General features: G+C 39.6%; 1 long non-coding RNA gene across 1 annotated transcript in view; it reads left to right on the forward strand.

Moving 5' to 3' along the window:
• The window catches only part of LOC125083839 (uncharacterized), a 251935-nt gene extending 247306 nt beyond the window's left edge, over positions 1 to 4629 (forward strand). The window contains exon 3 of the long non-coding RNA XR_007122390.1: positions 4537 to 4629. This is a non-coding gene — a long non-coding RNA (uncharacterized LOC125083839). The remainder of the gene's footprint in view (positions 1 to 4536) is intronic.
• The last annotated feature ends 6575 nt before the right edge of the window (positions 4630 to 11204 follow it).

Consider the following 11204-nt stretch of genomic DNA (forward strand, 5'->3'; position numbering starts at 1 on the left):
ATGTTCTCTAAAATAAAGATCCAAGGAGACATACTAAATGTGAAAAGATAAAATTTAGTTTTGTCCTGCATGTAAATGAGGATAGACCGGAGGAAGTGTTAGGTGAAAGGTAAGGGACGATGAAGAAAATCTTACAGGTTGTGTGGATTTGGACACTGTTACCTACGTATCAGAAATCTAAGAAGTCCTCTTCATGTAGTCTATAGCTAAGTTTTATTTGGGTAGCCTGACGTGTTTTTTAAAAAGTTTACTCTGAATGTTTCTAAGCAGGACCAGGACCTGAAGGTCTGCTCAGGATTCATTATTCTTATGGTCTCACACCTGCCTTCTTCACACTGTGAATGTATGAAAGATAGATGCCATAGCAAGGAGAGTTAAAAAAGTAACACATTTATGTATTGTCCTAGAAGAGGATCAATGGAAAGAAAAACAGGGCTGGAGGAAGGTGGTCAGAACAGAATAAAATGGGAAAGGTGAGATGGTTCAAAGTCTAGGTACACAATATGTGGCTAACTACAACAGTGTTCTTCATTTAGGGTCCTGTGCTTCTTTTCAGGCTATGATTGACTTCCCAAAGGAGTCACAGTATGCTGGGCATTCAGTGGGTAACACCTTTGCAGAAGAACGCATCGATTCCTTAGGACGCATGTCCCACCATGTATAATGGCTTGATGGCAATGACTAAACAAGTGAAGCTTATTTATCTTTCACAACATTCAGTGTTGAAACAATCCTGGACCGTTCCACTCTATAAATTAAGCCAGGAAGCCCGAATCCTTCTTTGTTGTTCTATCACCTTCAGATAGTAGTCCTGGTCTGTAAGATACAAGATGTCCAGCAGAATATCCCATTCCACATTCAATTTCCAAGTTACCAGAGGAAGAAAGAAGAAGATGCATATCCACCCCATAAGGATATGACCAAGAAATAGCAGATATATTGTACTTCGTATTACATTGGCTAGAACGTAGATACAAACAGCCAAACCTAGGTACACAGGAGACCAGAAACTTCATTCATAGGGACATTATATGCCCAGCTATCGAACTGGGGGGAAAAAAAAAAAATCTCTCCTAGTCATTTGAACTGAGAAAGGATATTCAAACACTGGGCAGAATTAATGAAAATCAACAAGCACATTGGCAAAAAACAACAAGAATTTGCAGAAGATAGGTGACATTTTTTTCAAAGAATTTCTGAGTAGCTTACAGAGCAGATGAAATAAGCCCACTCCACCGATGCCTTTCAAAGTCTGACTCAGCAGGTGAGGGTGAATTAAGTATTAGGAAGCTTACACAAAACAAATGCAGGCTGATTGTTCCCATATGTGCTTATGTTGTTGGCTGCCATAAAACAAAACCTCTCATGACTGAAAAATTGAATTATCCTAGGATTACGAAGCAGCTGTCGTAGTTGCACACTGACGTGGTGCCAAGATTGAGAGCTGGCCCTATCATTTCCTAACTTCAGAACTTGATGCGACAGTAACTTCTATAACCCTCTTTTTATTAATCTGCAGAATGGGGATATTAACTACTGAGAAGGACCAGAATTAAGATTTGATAAACTAATGCATTATGAAATCCACTGGTTATTAGAAGGTTTTCAATAAGTATCAGCCAAATCAGAACCCCAGCTCTTATGAACTAAGACAATATTTTATGTATTTAATCCTATATTTTTTAAGCTTTATGTATGTAACCCTTATTTGTTCTATCAACTTATATTCATGGAATCCACCCTACTGGCAAATTAAGTGCAGAGAATCATTTCTTTCTTTCTTTCTTTTTTTAAGATTTTATTTATTTATTTATTTGACAGAGACAAAGAGAGAAAGAGAGATCACAAGTAGGCAGAGAGGCAGGCAGACAGAGAGGGAGAAGCAGGTTCCCCACCAAGTACAGAGCCTGATGTGGGGCTCGATCCCAGGACCCTGGGATCATGACCTGAGCCAAAGGCAGAGGCTTAACCCACTGAGCCACCCAGGTGCCCTAGAGAATCATTTCTGAAGCTCAACTGTTCCTTAGTTACTGTCATAACTGTTCCTGAGGTTGTTCAATTTGACCTACAACAATAATACTTCAGAATTAGAATGTGTGAAACTTAAAGCTTCAAGAAAGAAAAATACTAAGCCTCAGTTAATGGCAAAATGTGGGTGTTAGGACCCAACCCCATCGTGTTCTATGGAAGTAAGATCCTGACAACAACCTGTTCCTTACTTATTTAATAAGCTCTCCAGGTTATTGTAAACACTTTAGAGCTTGAGAACAAATGGTCTAGAAATGTAAATATGGAAAGGCTTATGAACAAACCTAAGGTAAAAGTCTTGTTCTCCTTGGCCTGATAATTAGTGAATAGAATGCTAGTGAATAAACCTACATATCTCACTACCATGTAAGCTCATCAGCGATGTTCCAAGCAGTGGGTGATGTACACATATTCTCTGTGATCCTTAAATGTCTGCAGTGTAACTGTTAGGATCCCCACATTACGATGAGAATACTGAGGTTAAAAGAGGATAATAACTCACTATCTTAGAGTGAGTAAGACATGAAGCAAATATAGGGTTATTTCAGAGCAAAAGCACAGGGAAATGAGGCCATATGTAACAAAAATACTGTCCCTAAGAAACAACAAAAACCTTTTAACCCCGGTCAAAACTGGATGTAAAGTGGAAACTTGGGATTGTTTGTTTGGGAGCTTCCGTCCAAATGCAAAACTCCTGAATGGAGAAGTCATGCCGCGTAGGAGGGACATGGGCAATTTTGCAGGTGTTTTCAGGATGCAGACTAATCGGAAATAGTTTAAGACTGGCCTACATTCCCTTCCCACGGTGCTGTGGGGGGAGCCTTTGTCTATTTATGCTGGAGACTCTGGCCCCATATCTTCATTGCATTCTTTAATTTCACAGACTTTTTACTGCACCATCAAAAAGTGAAAACACATTGGGACTTGAGGATGGCTGAAGGCTGCTTCTCAGAAGCTCACATTGAAAACTGCCCCCCTCCCCTCCCATTTCACAACACAGAGTTAAAATGTAATCACCAACTGCAGGCATGGTATCTGCTCCCACTGAAATGCTGCTGATTATTACCAGTAGAGAAGCAAGACTCAGTAAGCAAGAAGGCCACACAGAGAATGCTGTACAGCCTCCCAGGGTGTCAGTCACTGTTGAATAACCCAAGCAAATCTGACTCACAGGGGCACAGTGGATAACTGGTTTGCAATCACCAGAGTTAATTTGTTTGAAAATGTTCAGGTAGGATAGTTAGGTCAACTAAGTCTAATGGTTCTTTTGAGCCTCTAGAACACAAGAGCCTGCATTCTGCCATTTATAAGTGAATGCATTTAATTGTACTGGAATTCTTAAGTTTTCAATCAGCAATCTGCAACTGCCCCAAATAAATGCCTTCTACACAAATAAAATACACTTGAGCCTAAATTTATGTAATGTTGAATGGAGAGAATATTTCATATAAACATTTCTTTAATTACAAATCTTTATGCATAGGTCTTTGATAAGGCTTCTATTTATTGAATATACATCCTGTACCAGGTAGAATTGTAGGTGCTTTCTGTATATTATGTCTTATTTCCATGGACTCTTACAACAATCTCATGATATAAGTAAAAAATGGGGAAATGAGACTCAAGTTATTCAAGTTGTAGGCCAGTTAGGTATAAAGAAAGAATTAGTACTAGTTCCATTAAACTATGTCATCAGCCACAGACAGGGTATTTGTATAGGAGAAGCCTGCCACAAATTCTCATTTTACAGCAAAGGTGAATGGGAAAATTACAGCACACATTTTCCTGTGTCAGTTTTTCTGTAACTTTCAATTTCTTTGAAACACTATCATCGATATAACTACTCAACAACTTACAGAAATCTTTCACTTTTCAAGAGTAGTAAAAATATAAAGGAAATTCCTTCACATCGGTTTTCTAACTGAGGGAAGGCAATTACAACTCTTTTTTAAATTACATTTTAAAACTTGAAGGTCTTTTCCTCAACCTACATTACTTCTTTGGCTCCTCACCTAACAGAAAGGCGAGGGGCAGCACGGCAGGAGACAGTAACTCTTAGGCCATTTACTAGCAGCATGACCTGGAACAAGGTTTTACTTTCTCTGTACTTCCGTCTTCCACATCTGTACTGTGAGGGCAATAATACCTATTCTTGGAGCTGTCATGTTGACATATTGACTAATGTAAATACAGCATGTATACAAAGTGAGAAATTAATAATAACAAATTTGAGTTTCATATTGTATCCCATTCCTCTAAGGAGCCAGAGAATGATTATTGCATGCAAAATAATACAAAAAAAAAGAGAGAGAGAGAGAGAGAGAGAGAGTTGTTTTTGAATCTCAAACTTGTGCACTGGGTAATAAACCTTCATCGTTTTTTTTCATAATTTTTTATTTACACATCATACACACACACACACACACACACACACACACACACACATATGCACATTCCTCATCACATTCTCCAAAGGCCAACATATTAAGAATCACTGCATCTTACCAGAACATGAAGCAATTTCAGCACAGATTTTCCAACTTCATTTGGGATACTTCACATATGAGACTTCTACATCTTGAAACCATCTCCAACAGATTCCCTAAATGAAATGAAACAAAAACTCTTGGGAACATAGAAGAAAATTTAACTCCTTCCAACAGTACTCATTTCAAATTCCTCATGTTAGTTTCCATCCTACTGCTTTTGCTCTAATTCTCAAACACACACACACACACACACACACACACACACACACACACAAACCCCACATAGTATTTCCAGACTGCAAAGCCACAATCCCACCTGATGTACCCATCCCTGGTGACACTATTGCTTGCATTTTCAGATAATGAATTTTTTTATTTGTTTTTGTAAGTCAATGGGCACTTTAAAATAGATATTAGAAAATAATAAGGGTATAAGACAATTTCCACATCAAATGAGTGTTTTCTGTCATCTGTTTCAAAATCAATGATCTAATTATCAGTATATAGTAGGTAGATGAAAGAGAGCCTGAGAGCCAACAAGTTGTAGCAAGGGTGTCAGAGAAAGAAAAATAAATTGAATATTAGACCGTTTTTTTCTTAGGATGCTTGTAGATGTCCTTCTACATAAAACCATCATATGATTTTGAAACATATTTATTCATTGCCTTTAATCACTTTAATTATTATGAAAAATATATAATTTCATGTATATAATCATTATGTATATATTCATATACTAGCCTTGACAATTTTGCAAACTGAAACCTCATTCATAAATTTCCCAGGTATGCTCTATTGCAAAAATTTAGCAGTTTTAATGGTTGTTATTCTTAGTTTTTTCTCTCACTCTCTCTCTCTTTCTGTCTCTCTTCCTCTCACACACACACACCTTAGAAGTCAAATTTATTGCAAAAAATTACACTGCAATCACATAGAATACAATGAAATCACATTTATTCATCAGCCCAACTCTATCCCTTTAATAGCTATGTTGGTTTCATTACAATAGAACCCTCCACAAAAAAGTTAAATAAAATCTTGGTTATGCAAATCACACTAACGAAAACACTGAAAACCTGATTGTGTGAAACATCTCAAGCTTAAAGAGGCATGTCAGGATGATCAATTTTAAATTAGTCACTTTAGAACACATTCTGTTGCTTCACTCTCCTGGTGGCTTCCCGGATTTCTATTTCTGCAAAAACAGTAATTACAATTGTACTGGATGGCACAAGTGAGTCTCTCTTCCCGAAAACTAGATATGAAAATGAGTCCGCTGGGTTCACCAAATAATATTGACATCTCAAGTCCTCTTAATAGGTTCACTTCAGGTACAGACTTTAAACAAAGAGGGCTGCTCCAATTTCTCCCTCAATAGTCCAGGCAAGAGTTCTGTCTGTTTTAAGCTACTATCTTCTAGCCCCCAAACCAGCTTCTGTATTCTGCACTGAGATTTGGGGGCTCTGTCTCTGCATGCCACATTTCTCCTTTGCCAGCTGACTTCCTGTTGGGTTCTATAATGGGGGGCATTGGAGGGAGATTGAGGGGTAGGAGAAAGGGGAAAAGGGACTTACTCCTTCATGTTCATTGGCTGTCAGTATTGTCTCAGGAATCATCCTTTTACTGTGTTAGCAGAAATCAGTTTCTGTCTACAGATTTTTGGGCCCTTCCAGAACCAGTTCATTCTGTCATCGCAGAGGCATCAGCACTGGGCTGCTGGCATTCCCTCCTGAGAATTCTTGAGCTTGAGTTGCCTACAGCTCTCCCCTAGAGCTCTTTAGATCCCAACACTGGCTCCTAAGCCCCACCCCCAAGGGTGGCCCTTAGAATTGCAGGGTTCCTCTCCCAGGCTCCTCATAACCTGATTCTTCCTTTGATTTCCCAAGCCTAAGGAGCTGCTTCCCGTAGGCATATCTCTATATAACCTCAGGACCTCCTTTTGCCTCTTCCTGTTCTCCAACAGCTACCCAAACTATTCTTTATTATTTTTTTCTTTGTTAAAAAACAACAAGTATTGGGGTGCCTGGGTGGCTCAGTCCCTTAAGCTTCTGACTCTTGGTTTTGGCTCATGTCATGATCTTATGGGTCTTGGGATCAAGCACCACTTCAAGCTCTGTGCTCAGTAAGGAGTCGGCTTAAAGATGGTCTCCTTTTGCCCCTGCCCCTGCCTCTACTTGTGCACACAAGCACTCTTTCTCTCTCACTCTAACAAATGAATAAATCTTAAAAGCAAAGACAAAAACAAAAACAAAACAGGTGTAGTTTCTGTTTTCCTGGCTGGTCTGTGTTATAGAATGTGTTTCATTTTTAGGTTGGAGGTGAAGTGGATGGAGAAAGGGGAAAAGAGAAAGGATGAAGAACCTAACATTCTTTGAGGTACTTTCCATTTCTTATATTATTTAATATCCAGAAATATCCAAAAAGTCCTTTTTTTTTAAAAGATTTTATTTATTTATTTGACAGAGAGAGATCACAAGCAGGCAGAGAGGCAGGCAGAGAGAGAGGAGGAAGCAGGCTCCCTGCTGAGCAGAGAGCCCGATGCGGAACTCGATCCCAGGACTCCGAGATCATGACCTGAACCGAAGGCAGCAGCTTAACCCACTGAGCCACCCAGGCGCCCCCCAAAAGTCCTTTTTTTTAAAAAAGATTTTATTTATTTGAGAGAGAGAGAGATTGAGAGAACGAATAGGAGGAGGGGCAGAGGGAGAAGCAGACTCCCTGCAGAACACGGAGCCTGACGTGGGGCTCTATACCAGGACCCTGAGATCATGACCTGAGCCGAGGGCAGAAACCTAACCAACTAAGCCACCCAGGTGCCCTAATATCCAAAAAGTCCCATGAAATAGGTGTGGTTATCACAATTTACATTAATAAAAAGAGTGATATTATTTATTGAGTTTTTACAATGTGTTGTCATCTTAACATATACTCATCCATTTAATAATCATAGAAGTACATTAGATCTACTTTAAGGATGGAGAACTGAAGTTGAAGACAAATTACATGTCACATTTTAGATATCTAATGAGCCCTGGAACTGTAACGTAAACATAATAATACTGGCTCAGTGTGCTTGAGCCCCAAGCCAATGAAACAGTAATGCACATCTTCAAACTGAGTTTACACAGCACTAAACAAAAAAAAATGTTTTTAATTAAAAAATACATTTGTTGGGGCACCTGGGTGGCTCAGTGGGTTAAAGCCTCTGCCTTCGGCTCAGGTCATGATCCCAGGGTCCTGGGATCGAGTCCCGCATCGGGCTCTCTGCTCAGCAGAGAGCCTACTTCCTCCTCTCTCTCTCCCTGCTTCTCTGCCTACTTGCAATTGCTGTCTGTCAAATAAATGAATAAAATCTTAAAAAAAAAAAAACATTTGTTAATATCACCACCAATCTCATCAGAAAACTCTTAAGTATCCTGAAGTTGTCAAGTGTGGGGTGGCATACAAAAGAGTTTCAAAATTTTAATTTTCACTTGAAAGCTCTAATTTGTTCATTAGCAACAAATAGAAATACAAAATGGCTGTATTCCTCGAAGTGACAAGGTTGCTTTGTTTATTTGGACAAATATATACCAAATACCTCGTCTCAATAACTCTAGTTTGACTATAAGTCAATGTTCATATTAAAATGATGGTAAGTGATCAACTGGCTGGTTCAGCTTGCAGTTCAACCTATCAGACAAGTCCTTTTGCTTGAGATAGCACGTACTTCAGTCTGCAGCAAAAGTGACATGCATACTTCACATGCAAACACACACAATATTAAAGAGATATTTATTCAGAAGGTGTTAAAATAATAATGTATACTACTTCATCAAGGATACTCTTAGGTGAACTAGTTTTTTCCCTTTTTTTTTTTTTAAGATTTAGTTATGTTTGAGAAAAAAAAAAAGAGAGAGTGGGAGGTAGGGTCAGAGGGAGAGGGAGAGACTCTCTAGCAGATTCCCCACTCAGCAGGCACCCTGCCTTGGTTCTATCCCATGACCCTGAGATCATGACCTGAGCCAAAATCAAGAGTTGGATGCTTAACCAACTGGGCCACCCAGGTGCCCTCCTCTTTTACCCGTTTTTCTTTTTTTAAGTATATGATGGTCAAAAACAAAAACAAAACACCTGATTACCTGATTACCTGGTGTTACCACTTTGAATTGTGTTCAGATTCCAACAATTTTACCTACCATTGCCTTTGCCTTTGTACCACCAGTACAATTGTCAATACAGTGAAAAAGTAAATAATATCTTGGTTTTCTTTTTAAAATAGTTTTCGCTCAGCAGACCCTCTAAAAAGTATCTTAGAAGTCCAGAGTCCAAGGACCAAAATTTTGAGAATCACTTATCAAACAGTGATGTAGAAACAATAACTGAACCATTAGAGTACTTCTAAGAATTCAAGTATAGAAGCCATCTTTTCGGCCAGAGTGGAAAGACCTCTCATCACTCTGTGACATCACTACAGTGAGTTATAATGGGTTTAACCTAAAACAACTGGATTAAAATAACTGGTCTGGGATGAAGGAAATGATCTTGCCCCAGTATGGAATCCTGATAATGACTGCTTGTTAGCACAATTGCTTGCTCATAGCTGGGACTCTGATGACATCAGCCCAACCAATGTCAGGAATTCTAGGTTAGCTGAGAGAAGAGGAAAAGAGGGTCAGAGAAACAGATAGAGACTGAGAAAAAGAAGACACAGAGACTGACAGAGGACAAGAAATTGATAAAGGAGAGAGACAAATATTCTAAAGGAAGGAGAGGTAGGGAGACATAAACACAGAGAAACATAGTCAGAGACGTACAATGGCAGAGAACAGGAGGGACATAGGGAAGGAGAGACAAAGAGACAGAGAGAGTCAAAGAACAAACAAGAGAATGAGAATATAATATTGCATTAGGGTGCCAGAAAGGTAAGAGAATTACCTTTGCTTTGACAGGGTTTTCAAATAGTTACAGTTACCAAGATTTTCTTTTCCTCTCACGAGAGGTTGGTTTAATGTGGATAAAGGTGGGTGTGTGCTTGTCTGTGTACTGTGAAGGGCTCTGCCCTTCCTTTCTGCTATGATCTGCCATGACTGTCTCTCAATGGAGGTAGTGAGGGGTGCCCTGCATTGGAAGAAGACAGACCCTTGCATCTGCAGTGTGGAGGAGAGGGTCGTGGTGCCTGAGATACACTGTCAATGCTCTAACTTTGTCACTTGTACTCTCAAGTCCATCAGGACTGGAGAAACAGCTTATATAAGCAGAGACTTTAACATGTATTTTTCCCTCTAACCATAATAGTGCATGACTTCTTGTATTTGAGATAAAGAAAGCATTAATTCTTTGTAATCTGAACTGTTACTGGTCTTCGACCACACAGTACGCATGTCCAGATTTTTTTTTCTTTTTTTTAAGATTTTGTTTATTTGACAGAGGGGGTGGGGGACAGCAAGAAAGGGAATACAAGTAGGGGGAGTGAGAGAGAGAGAAGCAGAGCAGGCTTCCCAATGAGCGGGAAGCTTGATGGGGCCAGGGAGGGGGGATCATGACCTGAGCCAAAGGCGGAAGCTTAATGACTGAGTCAACCAGGCACCCCTGCATGTCCAGTTTTAAACACAGTAAAGATCCACTTTTGCATTTAAATACAAAATTAAAAAACAACTAATATCTAAATCTTAATACCGCTGCTGCAAAATACAAGGAAAGACACAACACTATATTCATTGTAAGTGAAAATTAAAGCAGTAGGTCTAAAAATTGAAATGACCCTCTGTCACTATCAATGTGTTAATATTACTGTTCACATTGAATAAGATGAACGAGTGAGGAGTGGTAACGCAATCAGGTTTCAGAGCAGTCAATGACAAGACAATGGGAATTCTGAATTGCTCTTCTCCACTAAGGAAACAAAAGGGGTTTTTGGCATCAGGTACCCACGGAGGCAACATAAGCTGTATGGGGCTGTAGGTAACATTGGGTGAAGAGGGAGAAGAGGTGCTGGGAGCCAGAAAGGGCTGCCAGTACCCGCTGTTATGATATCAAACAGGAAGATGAACTGTCCATGTGTTCCTGCCACCTCTGGTGAGTTTTTCATACTTCCAGACTGGACTCTGACTTTTATTCAAGTAAAATGGCAGGCTTTTGTCTTGACAGTGGCACTGTTTCTTTATCTGTAAAATGAAGGAGTGGAATCACGATGGTATTTCCCAAACTATTGGGCATGATGATTGTGTACCAGAGGATACTAAAGCAAGTCATGTAGTTAGATTTGGGAAACGCTATACATTTCGTGCCCCCCCCCTTTTTTTCTCTTGAGATTCATAGTCCCCTTAACACAGTAACAGTTACAGGGATCCAACTATAATTTTTTTTTTAATGTTTAAATTGTTTGGCCACAGAGCCACCCCCCCCTTTTTTTTGCTCACACTGCCATCTCTTACGATAATAGCATTACCTTGGAAAACAGTTTAGGAAATGCTGAACTTGGTGTTCCCTAAAACCCCTTATGACTTATGACTCCAGGATTCTGTAATTCCAAGTAGAAGAACTGTTTAATATAGTATGACCAAGTGGCAGCATGGGGAATTGTCCCCTAAAATAGCCCTCGCTGCTTCGGTTTCCCAGGGGTTTGGAGTAAGCATATTCTGGAGCAAGATGGTTGAGAGCCATGGAGAATGGCCTGCGACTCAGATCCTGGATGTACTAAGCATC

The sequence above is a fragment of the Lutra lutra genome, chromosome 13 (genome assembly GCF_902655055.1).
Source record: "Lutra lutra chromosome 13, mLutLut1.2, whole genome shotgun sequence".
Lineage (NCBI taxonomy): Eukaryota > Metazoa > Chordata > Mammalia > Carnivora > Mustelidae > Lutra > Lutra lutra.